Source organism: Macrosteles quadrilineatus, unplaced genomic scaffold, assembly GCF_028750875.1.
Source record: "Macrosteles quadrilineatus isolate MER2022 unplaced genomic scaffold, UCM_ALF_1.0 Scaffold_1__1_contigs__length_201487025, whole genome shotgun sequence".
Lineage (NCBI taxonomy): Eukaryota > Metazoa > Arthropoda > Insecta > Hemiptera > Cicadellidae > Macrosteles > Macrosteles quadrilineatus.
The window spans coordinates 28,566,098-28,583,646 of NW_026542594.1; positions in this window are offsets into that span (position 1 = coordinate 28,566,098).

Sequence of the window (17,549 nt, forward strand, 5' to 3'; positions counted from 1 at the left end):
TATTAGTGCTGTGTAGGTAGAGAGTATTGATGATTATGGTATATGATGGCTTAGCTTTGGTTGGAAGACAATTCTTATGTTATGAAATTAAAACGTTGAACTGAAAACCTCAATTAATATGACTAAGGAGAATCATATTTTCATAAAATGTCATTTTAATATTCCGTCTTAGGTAAGGTTCATTTTTATCTACACGTATCTTACTAATATTATAAATCTGAAAGTTTGTGAGTTTGTGTGTATGTTTGTTGCTCAATCACGCATAAACTACTGGACGGATTGGGCTGAAATTTGGCATGATGATAGCTCACATTCCCGATTAACATTAAAGCATATTCTTATCTCAAAAACCCTTTCGGGCTCCGCCCCAGTGGCTCTGTAGTTCCCCATGTTAATCTTATGATTTTTCATATTTAAAAGGAATTAATGAATCTTAACAGCTGTTTCAATTAAACAAGTTGGTTCTGTTCTATGATGTTCAATAGCATAAAAGTTACAAGGATTACCAACAGGGTGCAGCACTACTATTTTTTTTTTTTATTTATGACAACAGCTAATTTCCAACCAAAAGGTGAGTGAGCGTAGCGAACGAACTTCAACCAGGAGGCGAGGTAGCGTAGCGAACGAGCTAACCTGAAGGCAAGTGAGCGCAGCGAACGAGCTCCAACCTAAAGGTGAGTGAGCGTAGCGAACGAACTTCAACCAGGATGTGAATGAGCCATGCGAATACTTATGAAGTTAAACGGGGCGAAGTCCGCGGGTCAGCTAGTATTGAATATATTCATATATTATTAAATTTAATACGTTTTTGAAAAGTTGTTTCTTTTCTGTGGATTTGCAGTACGTTATTAAAACAGTGACCGCCAAACCAACTAGTTTTATTTGTACATAGTTTTGCATTGATATAAAATATTTAGGCCCACTACGATGCTGACTACATATTTCGGCCATTTTTAGACCAATTTTATTTTTATATTACTGTACCATATATGCGCGAAAACATATAGGTTTTTAAATTATGATGTATTTTATTTTGACGGAAATTTTGATTTGATTAGAGTGCTTATCCACAACACGGTGTGCAATAACTAAAAGTATGATTTAACGCTATTTTATTGGTAAGTGTGTTTAATTCTTACACAGAAAGCCAAAACTCTTCAACTTCAAACGTTCGACTAAACATTGACAATTCTTAGAACGCCAAAACAAGATGTGATGCATTTACCATGCGCTTATAAAAAAATAAGACAATGCTGGATAATAATCTATAATGCTCAGAGTGTATGAATACACGAAAGAGAACAATACTAAATGTGAGCTGAATAGCGAAAAGTCACAATACAAAAAGATTTCATGCAGACATTTTGTTTATCCAAAACTCGATGTGGGTGTATCCAGACGTTGCTACATCTTAAAGGTAAAAAATAATATTGGAAAGCTAAGCTATAGGCATATTATATTCTTCCTTGCTAAGTAAGGATCGAACTCACGACTAAGGGCATTTCAATGTTTTGTTAGAAGTGTTGTATTAATGAGTTTGTGGAGGAATATAGTATTCGTTCCATAGTAGACTTATCAAACAGGATTTCCTTTACATGTTTTAACAGAATTTGTTTTATATGTTTAATTCTCAATATAAGATATCAGTATGGTATCTGTACTTTGAGTATCATTATGGTTTTTATCTGTACTACTTTACACGTAATATGGATATAGATTTGTCACGGTAAAAATACATAAATAAAATAAAAGTACAGTACATAAATTTATTGTATAAAGCATTAGTGCGCAACTGTGTTTACTAATATCATCAAAACGTGTTAATAAATAAGAAATTTAAAAGATATATTTATTTGCAGCTCTTGAAGAATGTAATTTAGCTGTCTAACCATAAACGCTATAGTAAAACAAGGGAGTTAAACTCATGCCACCACATAAACCTGCAGACAAGAAAGTTTTTACTTTCCTGCCTGGATTTTTAGTAAGATATTTTCTTTACATTACAGTTTTTTTTTATCAATTTAAACAGCATTATGTTGAATGAGTATGGTTTCCTGCTATAAGAATGGTACTCTCTTAAATGAGTTTTTTTTAGTGAAATGTTAACATCAGAGTATGAATGAAGTGTATTTCACAATTTCGACCAAAATGTTAAACAAATAACAGGGGGTCTCCACAATTTTAAATAACCCTGTATATGTTGTTCAAAGGTTTATTGCGGACATTTTCCATCACGAAAGTAAAAAACAATACACAACGTTTCGGGATCTGGAATCTGATCCCGTCTTCAGGTGAAAAAACTTAACTAACACATTACAACTAACAATACACAAACGCCCAACCTAAATTGGAATACACTACCGAGGGTAGTAGTCAAAAAATATGCACTGTATAGCAGTCAAGTCATGATACAACATGCAATTAATAACAAATCACAAAACACTATAATCTATAAAAGGTAGTGTATTCCAATTTAGGTTGGGCGTTTGTGTATTGTTAGTTGTAATGTGTTAGTTAAGTTTTTTCACCTGAAGACGGGATCAGATTCCAGATCCCGAAACGTTGTGTATTGTTTTTTACTTTCGTGATGGAAAATGTCCGCAATAAACCTTTGAACAACATTAACTCACCATCACCAACAATGAACTTCAAACAAAGAACCCTGTATATTTATAAACAAACGAAACACGACAGTTTACACGACGTTTACTAACCCTACTTAAATATAACTTTCATAATGGTGAAACGTATAATAACGCTTCACCTTTTATCATTACTTTTTGTTTTTAAGGTATACAAAATGGTTTATAAATGAATTTCTAAATTTTATGTTTTTAGGATCAAACATGGGAAACCCCTTTTTTCACCCTATATAACCCAGTTACAAACTTCTCCAAAATCTAATAGCTATTACTCAAGTTATTGTGCTAACGGACATAGATAGGTATATATTTTTTAAAGATTTATTGATATGTTTATATACATTAGTTTGAACAGATAGTCTTTTGACCTCAGGAAATATCAATACGAAATAAAAACAGTCCTGTATCAGCAATCCGACACATACCTTTTCCCGTTAGCTTGTTAAAAACCCTTATTGCGGTTCGGATTGGTAACCGGTGGGAGTAACTTTGTTTATATTATTTTATGGAGAAAATAACAAAGATTGCTATTACTTTTGAGCTCTAATGTTTACAGCAATCGGATCTGTACAGTTTTATTTGTATTTAAAAAGACTACAATGTATTAACTTTGGATCAAAATTGGCATAGCCGGAGTTTTTATTAGATCTGTTGTTTTATTGGAAAATCAAGATTTATCATCAACATAAAACAATTAAAATAACGTCTGGAGATAATAGAGATTAGTAACCACAAACCAAATTTAATCAGAATCGGACCAGAGGTCTGTAGATCCGTACACTTCCACACATACATAAATACAAACACACACAAGCATCACTTCGAAAACCACATTTTTTTAATCAGGTGACCCAAAACTGATATATCGCCCCAAATCTCAAACTCAAAATTTTTAACATAAACAATACTTTTTCCATTTACTATGTATAATGGGAGAAAGTAAAAAGTAATTTGGTCCTGGGTCTAGGTCATATTTATATATATCTAATTCGAACAGATAGTCTTTTTTACCATTTGGGACATCAAAACGAAAAAAAGTTAGGCCTAATCGGTTCCGGGTTTACGTTTTACCCTGGGACTTTGAGACTTACGGTAATAGCTTACTCCCTATATGGGAAATTCGCTGTAATGTAACCTCGAATGCACAAGAGTGAAATAATTGCACGACTTATCAATCTTGATGTGGTATTTCGGATTCGGATGGCATCACCGTATATAATTGACAGACCCCATTAAATACCCATCAGATGACAGAACATAGTTGACAGCTGTTAGCTGACGCGCTGCTCATGTCGTCACTGATAACTGACGTTTCTTTTGATGAATAATATGTCAATGCCATTTGAAGAACGAGTTGAAGGGTTCTTTGTTATATTTTATAAGTGTAATAATGCGGAATCAAGACGTATTAATTTTTAAATCGGCCATTGATCTCTAACGACCTAAATTGAATAATTGATTATGCTCTTGATGTAGGGTACTTTGATTTTTATGCTATTCACAAAGGTTATAGATTTTTAACTGCAAAAAAATTCTACTTTGGTTTTATTAGGCCAATATACGGTTATACGGTTGTACACCGAAAACTAAAATGTAAATCAGCGCTCTAAGAAACTTAAAGAACTGAGAAATCAAACCCTTTCATAAAAGTTCCACATTGATTGTTTTATATGACTCGACTAATATGAGAAATGTCACATAAGGGGGTGTACACTAATTGGTATTTTAATTATGATGCTAGTTGAGTTAAGAAAAATTTGAAATTTGTTTCGCTGGATTACACCTAATCTCAGATTACACCTCTTCAGCCTTCAGCCCATTAATTAAGTGGATTCAAAATTTGATCAACTCCTAATGAGTGACGCGGCGGCGTTTAAAGTTTCCACTTGGTCTTATAGTTTCATGTTAAAGAGTAAGTATTTGATAATGAACTTGTACTTGGGGTGAAATGTTAGACACGAGTTATCATCAACAGCAAGATTTAATATTGTGTGTGCAGCTGTCAGAATTAGGATCAAATTTAGTTTAATTAAAAAATATACTTTATAGTATATTACTATAAGAGCTGTAATAATATTTTAAAATCATTAAATAATATAAATACATGTAATATAATGATTTGAGTATTGTAACGGGCGTGACTTAGTAAGTAGGTCCATACAAAAATTACAAAAAATATCTTTTACATATAAATAACTTTTTCCTACAGTCACCCGACAAAGTTGGCTTCTTTGTACTGTTTATAGTACAGAAAGCTGCTAATTGCTGCATATTTATACTTTGCCGTACGGTTTATACTTTGCCGTACGGTTTATACTTTGCCGCACATCAGAATTCCAACGAAACAACACAAAACAGCGTGGTTCCATTATGCACGTAATCCGTGTACGCTTGGAAATAGGTTGGCAACACTTAAAGATAATTATACTATGAGCAGCTGATTGACTATTATAACTACGATTTAACCTGTCATTTCGTGTTTATAGTTTCGGTATTTCTGAACTTTCTGGACTTTTCTTTTAAACGTTTTTAAAACCTTCCTACGATCTTAATAAACAAGAAAATACCTTTTAAGCATTTTTTTTAGGCGCAGAAACCACTTCAAATTACAAAAACATACGGAACTATATTCTCAAAACGCGGAGCACATTTCTTGCCGAGGAAAAATAGCGGAGTGATATGGACCGCGGGTACTACTTTATCTATGGCACCATTTGTGTTGCCAGCTGAACCTAAAAACGTGTTTCATAGTGTTTGAAAGACTAATTATTTATATGCTTTATAGTGACTGTAGGAAAAAAATAATGTGTAACACGAGTGAAAAAGGCCTTTGCTGCACTCGAGATCATTCCACACTCGCCTGCGGCTCGTGCGTAAACATTGCTCTCGTGTGCAGCAAAGTGCCACTTTCACCACTAGTTACACAAATAACTATTCAATACTCATTGGCATGTACATTTTTTGCATGTTTCCACATACAATTTTGCCTTCTAAGTAGGTAAGAGACGAATGGCTATGAACTAGAAGGCAGTAGATAGAAAAGTCACGACTAGTGTCGCAGATTGGGAAAGGTAACGCTAAATTTAACAATGTGTGGCATATTACATAAAATCAGATAATTCGCATGCGATAATCATTTAATTCTACACTCATCCTTTACTCGATAAAATACGTCCAGTAACGTCCCTATTTCAAATTAGTAAAAATGAAAAATCCCGTTCTAGCCAAGGATTCTGACCCCGAGTGTTAAACTTCGTAGGTTGAGCTCAAGAAAGTAAATTCTTGGCATAAAATACCTACCTTTGAATGGTCGCCATTTCAGATTAAAGTATTAATTGGATGGTTCAAAAACCCCAGTGTTTGAACAGTTTTAATTGGTTTATTTACATGTCTAATATAACAACATACTCATTTACACTTTCAAGTAGTTCGTAAAAAATAAAAAAGTTTATGTTTATAAAGATAAAATGCTACCATTTAACCTCAGACTCAGGCCAACATAAATTATTACTAAAAATAACATAACATAGAATGTTCCAAATCTTTTAAATGTTACTATTGAAAATTAACTCGTAGTTAATTAGTTAATTAGTTGCGATTCGATAACTAGTCATTTGGATGGGTTTTTAAAGGATTGTACAGGTAAAATCTAAAAAGCGATAGCCTATTGTATGCACCACTTCATGCCTTATAGCATGTGTGATGTAGTATGCGGTTACTGTACATTCGTGACATAGATCTGTCATGAATGCTGCAGCGGTAATGGCGATGCATTCGCAGAATATCTCAACAGTCATAGATATTACGTGAGGCGGCATGTGCAACCTCACAGGTCACCCTCATGGATCATTTGAAGACACCTCTAAAGCTATGTTCGTCCGGTTTTGCAGAGGGTGTTTTGTGGTTTACTATTTGTTTCTCTTACAGATTTTCTAAAACTTAATCAATTAAGTATCTCGATCGATTTATGAACCATTGCTTGTCCTATGTCATTTCAACTATGGAGTAAAAATATAAAATTAAAAAATCACTAAAACCACCCTAAAGTAATAGTAAAGCCACTACAACACTAAGACTAAAATTTCACTAACAAGAATAAAACCTAACACTTTTTAATAGGATAAGGAGTTTACTTGCTTATATTTAAAGTCAAGGTGCAACATATCTATAGAGAGGGACCGACAAAGAAGTATATTAGCACAAGTAGTTAAAAGAAGAAGAAAGAATAATGCTTCGTTAATCGTTTGAGAAAGTGTTAAACCATAAGCATTACACGTAGAAGTTCTCCTTGGCAATTTTAAAACACCAATTAAGTGCTGGCCTTCAAATTTGAAGGTCACTGGTTCGATTCCAACCGAAATCAGTTCTGGAGCCAGATGCCATTTGAAACTGTACTATCCACAATAAATTATGATATCCAACAAAAAGGTTGAAATTAGATAGGAACACTTCCAGGGCTTTTATTCCCAAAAACATGTAAAACAACAGTGACATTGATAACACAAAATAAAACAAACCTACTTTAGGTTAACTTTTATGTGTAAACTTTGTACATTGCTTCTTTCATGACAAAGTAAGTTTTCTTTACAAATCACACTAATAAGTAATGTAGGTACACCTTAATGAGTTTGTCTTGATAAATTACTCTTAGTTTAGTGGAATAGTTATAGTTTTAACCTTAAGTTATATTGATAATGAGTCTTAGTCCCTATTATCCGGACTTATTAAACAACGCCAGATCAATTAACTGATTAAGTTTAGGCCTAAGGCTGGACACTATATTACGACTTAATTTCAATAATTTTATACAGGGGCAGTTTATTAACTGGAGTTTAAAAAATCGTGTTAAAATTGCATACCCAAGTCACATAGTTAAGATTAACTTTAGGTTAGGTAAGGGGAGAAAAGCAAACCAATGTAAGTTGTTTGAATTGGCTAAAAGTGTATTTAACTTTTTATTGGTGTAAGTGTGTATAAGTAATACGTTTATATGAGAAGTAAGGTTAAGGAGTTTTGTAACAATATTATAACTACTTCAATGACAATAATTAACGATGTATGTGATATATTTTGAATAAGTTATCTTGCCTCCCATGATTTGTTGGCCCTTTACTTTAAATTAGTGTTATGAATATTTGTCATGATACTTTTAGTAATTAATTATTTCGCTTAGTATGTAGAAGAATACAATAATAAAAATAGTGATAATATCAGAGAAATTATAATTTATGTAGCAAAAATGGTTTGTAAAAAAATATTCAATATTTTTATTCTTGAATTAATTTCTCGTTTCTTCCTTGTTTAGAACAGATATCATTCCATTAAGGAATCATCATCATTCCATCATTCCATTCAAAAGGAATAAAACTAGTAGAACTTTTAACTCTCAATCGGGGGTTTTTTTTCATTATAAGAAAACCAGGATGGGTTAGTTATTTTCATGAACCCTTCTCCCTTCCAAAAAATTTAACATGAAATGCTTAGGAAAAATTAAAAAAGCTTTTATTAACATTATCGCATTGACAGAAATATACGGATGTTTTCATCATCACCTTCTTTTGTTTCTTTGTTTGTCTTTTGATTGACACAAAATTCATTGGAAAACTATAGTTAATAGAGTAGTTGAATAAAAATTTTAACATTGATCTTAACGATTTCGTAGATAACACAAAATGAGTACAATGTTCTCAGGGTAAACGATAGGCGTAGAAATATTGTCTTTACAGTTCGACGAAAGTGTACCATTTTATATACTTTTCCCAAATAGAAATAACTATTACAAAATGGAAGATAAGAATTATTATTATGTTATTATTATTTTTTTAAGATTTATTAACACGATTAATTAAACTTTGGTCAGTAAATTTTAAAACCTTTCAAACAATCGTATACCGGTAATGTATAGATTTATTTTAATAGTTCAGAAACTGACACTTGGGATTTATTTATTTCCAATAGATAACTCCAGTTACAAAAATACACACATCGGTAACCACACGCATTTTTTTAATGTTGTGTTATCTTCCTGGGTATAGATGAATTAATCAACAGCTTCAATATAAGTTTGGTCTACTGTAATACAACTACTGTAAATATAATAAATATTATAGAATTACAATAAATTGAACGAAAACGCTATTCTATTTCAATCAATAAGTTACAGACTAAAATACAGCTACAGCTCTTGTCGACACAACAAAAAGAAACGCTGTGCTTTTGTTTGGGCTCAAAATTTTACCGACTTGTAAAGTGAGGTTAGGTCAGCAAATGGCAGACTGGTGTTTTGTTTACCAAAACAGCTGATTATGATGCATTCTGGGTAGCAGCTGATGTTTGCTTTACAGCTGACAGGAGGCATGCTTGCACAATCCAAACTGCCAGCGCTGCATTCCATTATCCCTTGCTACAATAATTCCAAACATCGCGGTATTATGGATTATTAGTGATAGTTTATCGTATACTTTATAAATTGTTCATAAAAAGTGAAGAAACATTAAATAAAAAACATTAAGAGAGTCATTCTTTAATGTTTCTATACGACGAAGAGAATGTTTGATTTAGATTATCCTATAATCTGTAAATTGTTAATGGAGATAAAATCTCTCTTAAATAAAGAATTTCCTGAAATAGAAAAATTATTGTGGCTATGAAATAGTTATGAATTAGTTAAGGAATGCTTATAATATAGGCTATTTAGGGGACAATAAAACAATATTTATTGATTCCATGAGAGTAAAATATAGTACAGTGAGAGTAAGCAGAATGATTTAAGGTAAAATAAGCTTGAAAGATATGCGTGGATTCCAATTTCCAATCACATAAAAAACCTAAATTAGAATTTTTGACTTTTTTAATGAGTAACAATGCAATAACCATCTTAAAAAATATAAATTGAGTACGGTTTTCAAACAATTATTCAAATGGTTGTAGATAAATACATATAATGATTATATTATTTTTATTACCGTCAAGAAATGAGTCATTGTACGATAGATTATAAAAAGACCATGTTTCAATAATTTTACAATATTACCAAGATAAGCTAAGTTAATGTCTATCTAAAAACAATAATTGTGGTAAGGCCATTTTGGGATAGTATTGTGAAAACAAATGCTATAAATACATTAAAAAGATTATTTAAATATGTTTGCGGATTCACTAAGCTGTGAAGAAATTTTACCACAAGTAGTATTTGTATTTAATATGCTTAAAAATCAAAGACTAGAGTGGACCACACATTTTGTTTACATTATTCTTGTAGCGGTTGTTTTCCAACATAATTATGTTTTATTTATACACTGTAAACTCATTACTCATCTTCTATCAGTTTATTGTTACTAAATTCGTACAAATAGATTTTTTTAAAGCATTTAATTAATAAACAGTATAACTAACTGACTATAAACAAATGTATCTATATGCTTTGTTATTTCACAAGTATACGTCTTTTTGAACTTAAGAAGTTAAGTCAAATAATTTTAATTTGCAGTTTTTATGGATAAAGAAACTATATGATGATAAACAAATATATCTCTTAGACCAAGTCCAAAAAATTAATTGCCTTGATCGAAAAATCCCGCATTTTGGTACTGCGCGAGGATCCACATAAACAGCTGTTACATAACAAACAGTATCGCCTACGAATGAGATAAGATATAAGATGTTCCTCACCCGTAACGCTACATAGCTTGAGATGTACCCAGGGCGTGAGGACAGAACAAATCATGCAAGTAAAAAAGTCCCAGGACAGTTAAATATTTAAAAAAATAATGCAGATAGAGCTACAATACTTGGTACAAAGTTACAGGGCATAAAACTCTATTTTAACACATATTCAGTGATCCAATAACTCTTCAGGGGGACGGCCCACAAGGAGTCGGAAGAAAATCTTAAATGGAAGCATAGGTCAATATGCACATCAAATTAAAGTTTTTTGTTTTAGTAGAATACAATGCCGCAAACTGCACTTCAAAAGGTTGATCCTGCGCAAAATGGCAGATGTTCAAAGATTTCTTGAATTCGCCATTTTGAATCTTTGAATGACTACCATTTTTTACTCAGGCATTCTTTTGAGCTTGAATTTACGGCATCGTAATCTACTAGTGAAGACCTTTAATTTGATGTGCATATCGACCTATGATTACGTTAACAATTTTCTTCCGATTCTTAGGGCTGTGCCCCCTGAGGAGTAAGCGTATAATAGCAATGTAAATTAAATGAATCTTTGAACAACTTTCATTTTGCGCAGGGTCAACCTTTTGAAGTGCGGTTTGCGGTAAGTTATAGCCTCAGAAGTCTGTTTTTAATATCAAAAGAACAGATAGAATGTTTACTGTTAACACTCTAAAAGAATCGGCCAGCTTATAAAAAAGATGGTTCGTGTTATGATCGCTCAAACTGTTAAAGTATGATTTTGTCATGTTAGCTTGTTTGGATGTTACCCGTCATTCGACCTCTAAACTATTTAATGTTTCCTTTGTTTATAAGAGTGTGGACGTATACAGGGTGGTAAAAAAGTCCCAGGACAGTTAAATATTTTTTAATGCAGATAGAGCTACAATACTTGGTACAAAGTTACAGGGCATAAAACTCTATTTATACACATATTCAGTGATCCAATAACTCTTCAGGGGGACGGCCCACAAGGAGTCGGAAGAAAATCTTAAATGGAAGCATAGGTCAATATGCACATCAAATTAAAGTTATTTTTTAGTCTAAAAATATCTGTAGAGGCTAACTTTGCAACTATGTTTACCAAAGTGGTGTCAAACCAAACTTTAGAATCCCCTCTATCAATTGATTCTCACACTGTGATGATAGGTTGTATAGTTTTTCATTTATTCGGTTTCAAAAGTGTAAAAATAATTTAGAATCACCCTGTATTATATACTAAAAATAAATACTAATGAGTAACTGTTTAACCTTTATGTAAGCAAATACACGGATACTGCTAATTTTTAAAGTATATATTACGCGTATTTACCCACACGAACAAAGTACTTATTTCTCTGTAGCTTATCTACGCAAAACAATCAATACTAGGCTATAACTAACTATGAGTTTGGTTAACATTTTCTATCTAAGTATTGCACAGAACATCCCGAAATCGATATGAGGATGAAAAATAGCCTTGTAAACATTGTTATTGATACACAAGTAAATAACAACAATGGGTTTTAAATAAAATAAGTACAGAGTGCTCTCGTTTGGAGCCATTTCACAATATAAACTATTGCACGTTTTAATCCTTTCTAAAATAATTGGACTCTTTTGTGAAAAGCAAATATTAGAAATTTTCAATTTGAGGCTTGGCTTGTTTATATAATCTGGTAGGCCTAACTATTACCCTCGTATATCATCACGAATTTCTACTCCGGCCAGTCTGTAATAATTAGTTCTATATGCATTTCAGATCTAATATCTGTCCAATGATTAAAACACGACATTGTATAACTTTGATGAACTTTGATTATAACATTGCAAATCTTGTTGGTATGATGCTAATTTCTAAACCCTCAAAATAATAGATGTATTTAATTTTTGAACTAATCAAAAATTCAGGTTGTTACTTTGTTCTATTTTAAGAATCAATTAAACATTATAGCTAATAAAAGAAACACATGAACATGGGCTAGGTTACATATAAATGGTTTATCACGCTGATAATAATATTGATACATTTTACACTAATTCACAACATTTGATATACAGACTATATGTTTCGGTATGGATCAGTCCCAGACACCGTATACGTCTAATGTTATTGTTTACATGTTTTCGCCTGAGTTCATTTGTGTATTAGTGTGTGTTATTGTTCAAAAAAATGACATGTTCTAAATGGACGAAAATTAACATCTAATTTGGAGCGTGATGACTCTAGTTTCAAATCAGATACGGTAGCTTAGAGAGACTACAAGAACCCCCCTGGCTCGGACCCGGTAGCCTAGAGAGACTACAAGAACCCCCCTGGCTCGGACCCGGTAGCCTAGAGAGACTACAAGATTCTCCCTGGCTCGGACCCGGTAGCCTAGTGAGACTACAAGAATCCCCCTGGCTCGGACCCGGTAGCCTAGTGAGACTACAAGAATCCCCCTGGCTCGGACCCGGTAGCCTAGAGAGACTACACGATTCCCCCTGGCTCGGACCCGGCAGCCTAGTGAGACTACAAGAATATCCCTGGCTCGGACCCGGTAGCCTAGTGAGACTACAAGAATCCCCCTGGCTCGGACCCGGTAGCCTAGTGAGACTACAAGAATCCCCCTGGCTCGGACCCGGTAGCCTAGAGAGACTACAAGATTCCCCCTGGCTCGGACCCGGTAGCCTAGCGAGACTACAAGAATACCCCAGGCTCGAACCCGGTAGCCTGGAGAGACTACAAGAATCCCCCTGGCTCGGACCCGGTAGCCTAGATAGACTACAAGAATCCCCCTTGCTCGGACCCGGTAGCCTAGAGAGACTACAAGATTCCCCCTGGCTCGGACCCGGTAGCCTAGATAGACTACAAGAATCCCCCTTGCTCGGACCCGGTAGCCTAGAGAGACTACAAGAATCCCCCTGGCTCGGACCCGGTAGCCTAGAGAGACTATAAGATTCCCCCTGGCTCGGACCCGGTAGCCTAGTGAGACTACAAGCCCCTGGCAGTAAAAGGTATTTAAACCACTATTATAAACGTATAGGTTATTTTAAGGCAGAATTAGTTTTAAAAGTAAGCAAATTTACTATTATAAACGTATGGCATTTAAAAAATTATCAGTGAATTTTAAAACTCACTATTGTTATATTGATATAACAATGTTTTTTGTATTGTTGTATCTCCCACAAAACTAGTAAATCAAATGCATTTAACAACTATGACTTAAATCTTAAGCATCCACTTATTTTGATAAAACAATAAATTAATTGAAAAGACTTACAATAGATTTTTTATGCTACAACTGTTTACAGTTTACATTAGCCGCAACACTAGGCCGCTCGCGTTGTTTGGTGTGTATGGCTGATATATCACAACACACGTGGTATATAACGACCGTCCGTCAGCACAGCGAGTAGTGTGGACTCAGCAGACTCAGCATGAGGGCCTCAACCGTGCTGACGCTCCTAGTGATAGCCTCCGTCAGCACACAAGACGATCTGGGCCCCGCCCTAGGCCGTCCCTGGCAGCCCATCGCCTCTCATCACAAGGCCCCAGCCAGCTCACAAGCCGACCTGGACCCCATCCTGGGCCGTCCCTGGCAGCCCATCGCCTCTCATCCCAAGGCCCCAGCCAGCACACAAGCCGATCTGGACCCCATCCTGGGCCGTCCCTGGCAGCCCATCGCCTCTCATCACAAGGCCCAGCTCCAGCAGAGGTTCATGCATGATATCAATCAGATGCTGACGGATTGCTACAAGACAGAGAAGACCCACGTGTGTCGACAGAAGATGATGGACGTCCCTCTTGACACTGTATATAGAGTACACCCCAACCGCTGGTAATAACACCTCATGGCTCTCACTTAAAGACAGAATTTCCCTATTTTTCTGCCACATATACCAGCATCAACTCTTCGTTTCTACAACACCAATACTTCTTATGGGACGTGAATACAGAAGACGAACTTACAAAACGCACAATAGAAAATGCATGGCTCTGCTGAATCATCTTTGCAATATTTTAGTCATTGATTGATGCACCTCAACAACAAACCAACCAACCAATCATCATGGGTCTAGAAGTCTGCTGGTTCTAAACACTCAACAACGACATCACAGGGATCATCACATCATCAACAAGCATCACTGAAGACAAACATCACAATAGTAACTACCTCGATTCCGTCCCAACATCACAATTTTATCACAACATGTACCACATTTTAAACCCACATCACGATAGTATCTTACATTAAAGAGAAATAAAAAAAAACCTTCTAGTTTGGAACCAGTATTTCACCATACCTGAGCCATTGGCACATGGGTGAAACAGTTGAAGAGACAGTTTAAACGAAGAGACAAAAAATAGTTAAATTTATACTATTTAGATTTAGAAGCCCACTTCCTTAAATCCTATGTGTAAGCCTTTTTATTTTTCTAAAAAATAAATGAAAATAAAAACAAAAAAAGGAAAAAAAATTTAGAACACATTGGAATTTATTACGTGAATTCCTCATAGTGTAAAAAAGTACACGCTGCCGTTGAGTTAAATACCGGATCTATCATCCACAAATGAATTTCACGGACAATCGTTGCTAGCTTTTTAGTTTTTACCATACGTACTACTATTATGCCTTTTCGATCACGGACAATGTTATTTCTTTATTTAAATGTTGACACCTAATCACCGAAGAATAAAAAAGACGTAATAAGGTATGAAGCATCACAGTGCGTCATACCACTTGTGTTAGAAACTTTCATTGGTTTTGAATTGTATTGGAAAAGTATCTGTAGACCTATATTGAAGATCTAAATAAGGCAGTGATATCAGAAGTAATTTTGGGAAAGCTGGATTTTTCTATGCTGTTAGACCATGTTGATATAAGCATTTTCCCAAAAGTCCCCACTTCTCCCTCTTGTGCTTTCCTCTCAGCCCCCCTTTTTAGATTAATTTACAGTCTCTTAAAAAATTAGCTAAAACTTTGAAACGGACAAGTTATCCGATTTGCAATAAGATTTTCTCAAAAAGTGTATTGACCATGTTAGCCTAAATATTGATAGTTTCGTTAAAAAAATGACATAAACATAAAAAAAATATTTACGTGTTAAATTTATACAATGTTTCCTTGTAGATTTTTTATATGAGGTCGCACGACAAAATGTATTAAAATCTAAGCTTTAATCTAAGCTTTAAAATGATATATGGTTAGTAACAGTTTGTGCGCGTATAGTGCTTAATATAGACAGTACGGTAAATTGATTTCACAGGATCTCAATAACCTGTTCTTTTTATGCGCCTTAAAAAAACGTATATTATGGTGTTTGTATTTGATTTTGCCGCTTTATATAGAACACATTTCACGTTCTGTAGTTCATTTAGTACATATAAAGATTGATGTGAAGACTTCTCATTTCTTTATATATGTTATTTTTTTATTAGAATCCGTAGCCTATTAATAATTAATAATTAATGAAAAAAAACAGTTCAATAATTAAACAACGTTTTTAATCACAGTATAGTATGTTATCGACATTATAGCAAAACAATAATTATGTTAAACAACTTGTCAGCCGGTTTTCTTGAATATTCGTAGTACTTTTTATAGATTTCCTTATGCTTCAACCTTTTAAATTCTAATAATTTTAAAAATAAAGTAATAAAAGTTATGTAAACAATATTATGAAAAAGGTATTTTTTTTAGTTTGGTTTAAAATGGATGTAAAATTGTATGTAAATTTGTGTATGTTATTAAGTGTATTTCATTTTCATAAATTTGTTTTCCACGTGTGCCAGCCAAACAGACGGTCGTAGACCATTGTTTATTAAGTATTTGATTATGTTTATGAGAGGAATGTTTATTTTAAAATAAAGCACTTTATTCATTCATTCATTCATACGTACATTCACAAAGATATCATTTATGTACTGGATATATATACACCGCATATATATATATATGTGTGTGTGTGTGTGTGTGTGTGTATATATATATTATTCCATCAGGGAGACGAGCTATGGTAAGTAATATTTGTGTAAGCTTCTTTACCTACGACCGTTTTTTACAGTAGCCGTTTCAGTTCAGTTCTTAGAATTGAAAATTTTTATATAACGGCATTGTTTACTTTCATAACAGCATAGTTTTACTCATAACAACACGGGTAATGGACCAATGAGGTTCAAGGATTGAGAGAGAAGAAGTAAAATTGTAATACTGTAATTCGAAATTCAACCCATCAGCTGTTCAGGCTTCAATTGAATTGTTGAGTATTATTGTACACTAGTAAAAAACAACAATACAAAAACTAAATGTAACGATGTATGAAAAAACCCTCAGCCAAAGTGGGAAATATATTTCAAAAGTTGTAGAGCGCCTAGACTCTAGCTGTTAGCTGTAGAGATACTGTGACTATATTAGGCGTGACGTGTCACGTAACATCACGCATCGTGAGATCGCAACAATGAACACGTCGTGGTAATTCAATACTCTGCTCGTGACGTCACTTTGACACCGGAAGTAATTTCATTGCTGTTTCAAAGCCGAGGTAATCTCTGCTTTTGCGAAATCTCGTAATCTAATATCCTTGTTTCTGTGACTGTGCAACTGAAAAGCCGCATTTGGAAAGCGACCTTTTATATTTGACTGGGTAACTTAGTTTGTATGAGTCCGATTGTTTACGGTTTGCCCATTTTCTGTCTAGTTGATGTGGTGCGGACACTTTGTTGTACGAAATTTATTGTGTAGGTTTACATAAAGGGACTTCCTCACTTAGTCGCATATTATTAACTGTAATTTAATTTCAACAAAACGCGTATCTCTTTGACTTCCCCTCCATCTTGATTTTGGATTTTACCTTAGCAATACTTGCAGGAGGTTAAAACACTCCTTTTTGAATATTAGTACTATGTAGCATTTACTTGGAACTGCTAGTAATTGGACGAAACGAAGTGAAATCCTCATACTCAACTTAAAAATGTTTAATGCTATTATTTGTTAGTAAGGGATTTTTTATTGCAAGTTTAAAAATCAGATTCTTGTACCACGGACTTATTTTTGTGTGTAGTTCTTAATCAAATATATTCCAATTAATTTCGTATTTTTTCGATTTAACTAAACTTAATAAAGTTTAGTTTTTTGACAAGTTTTTTTACTTAGTTAGTTGTTTATTTGTCCAACGAAATCAGCCGTCGTAAGCCGTGAAACTTCAAAAATATTGTTATTGTTTAGTGTGGCGTTTTTAGTAATTTTATTTATTTAATTGCCTTGATTTAAATTT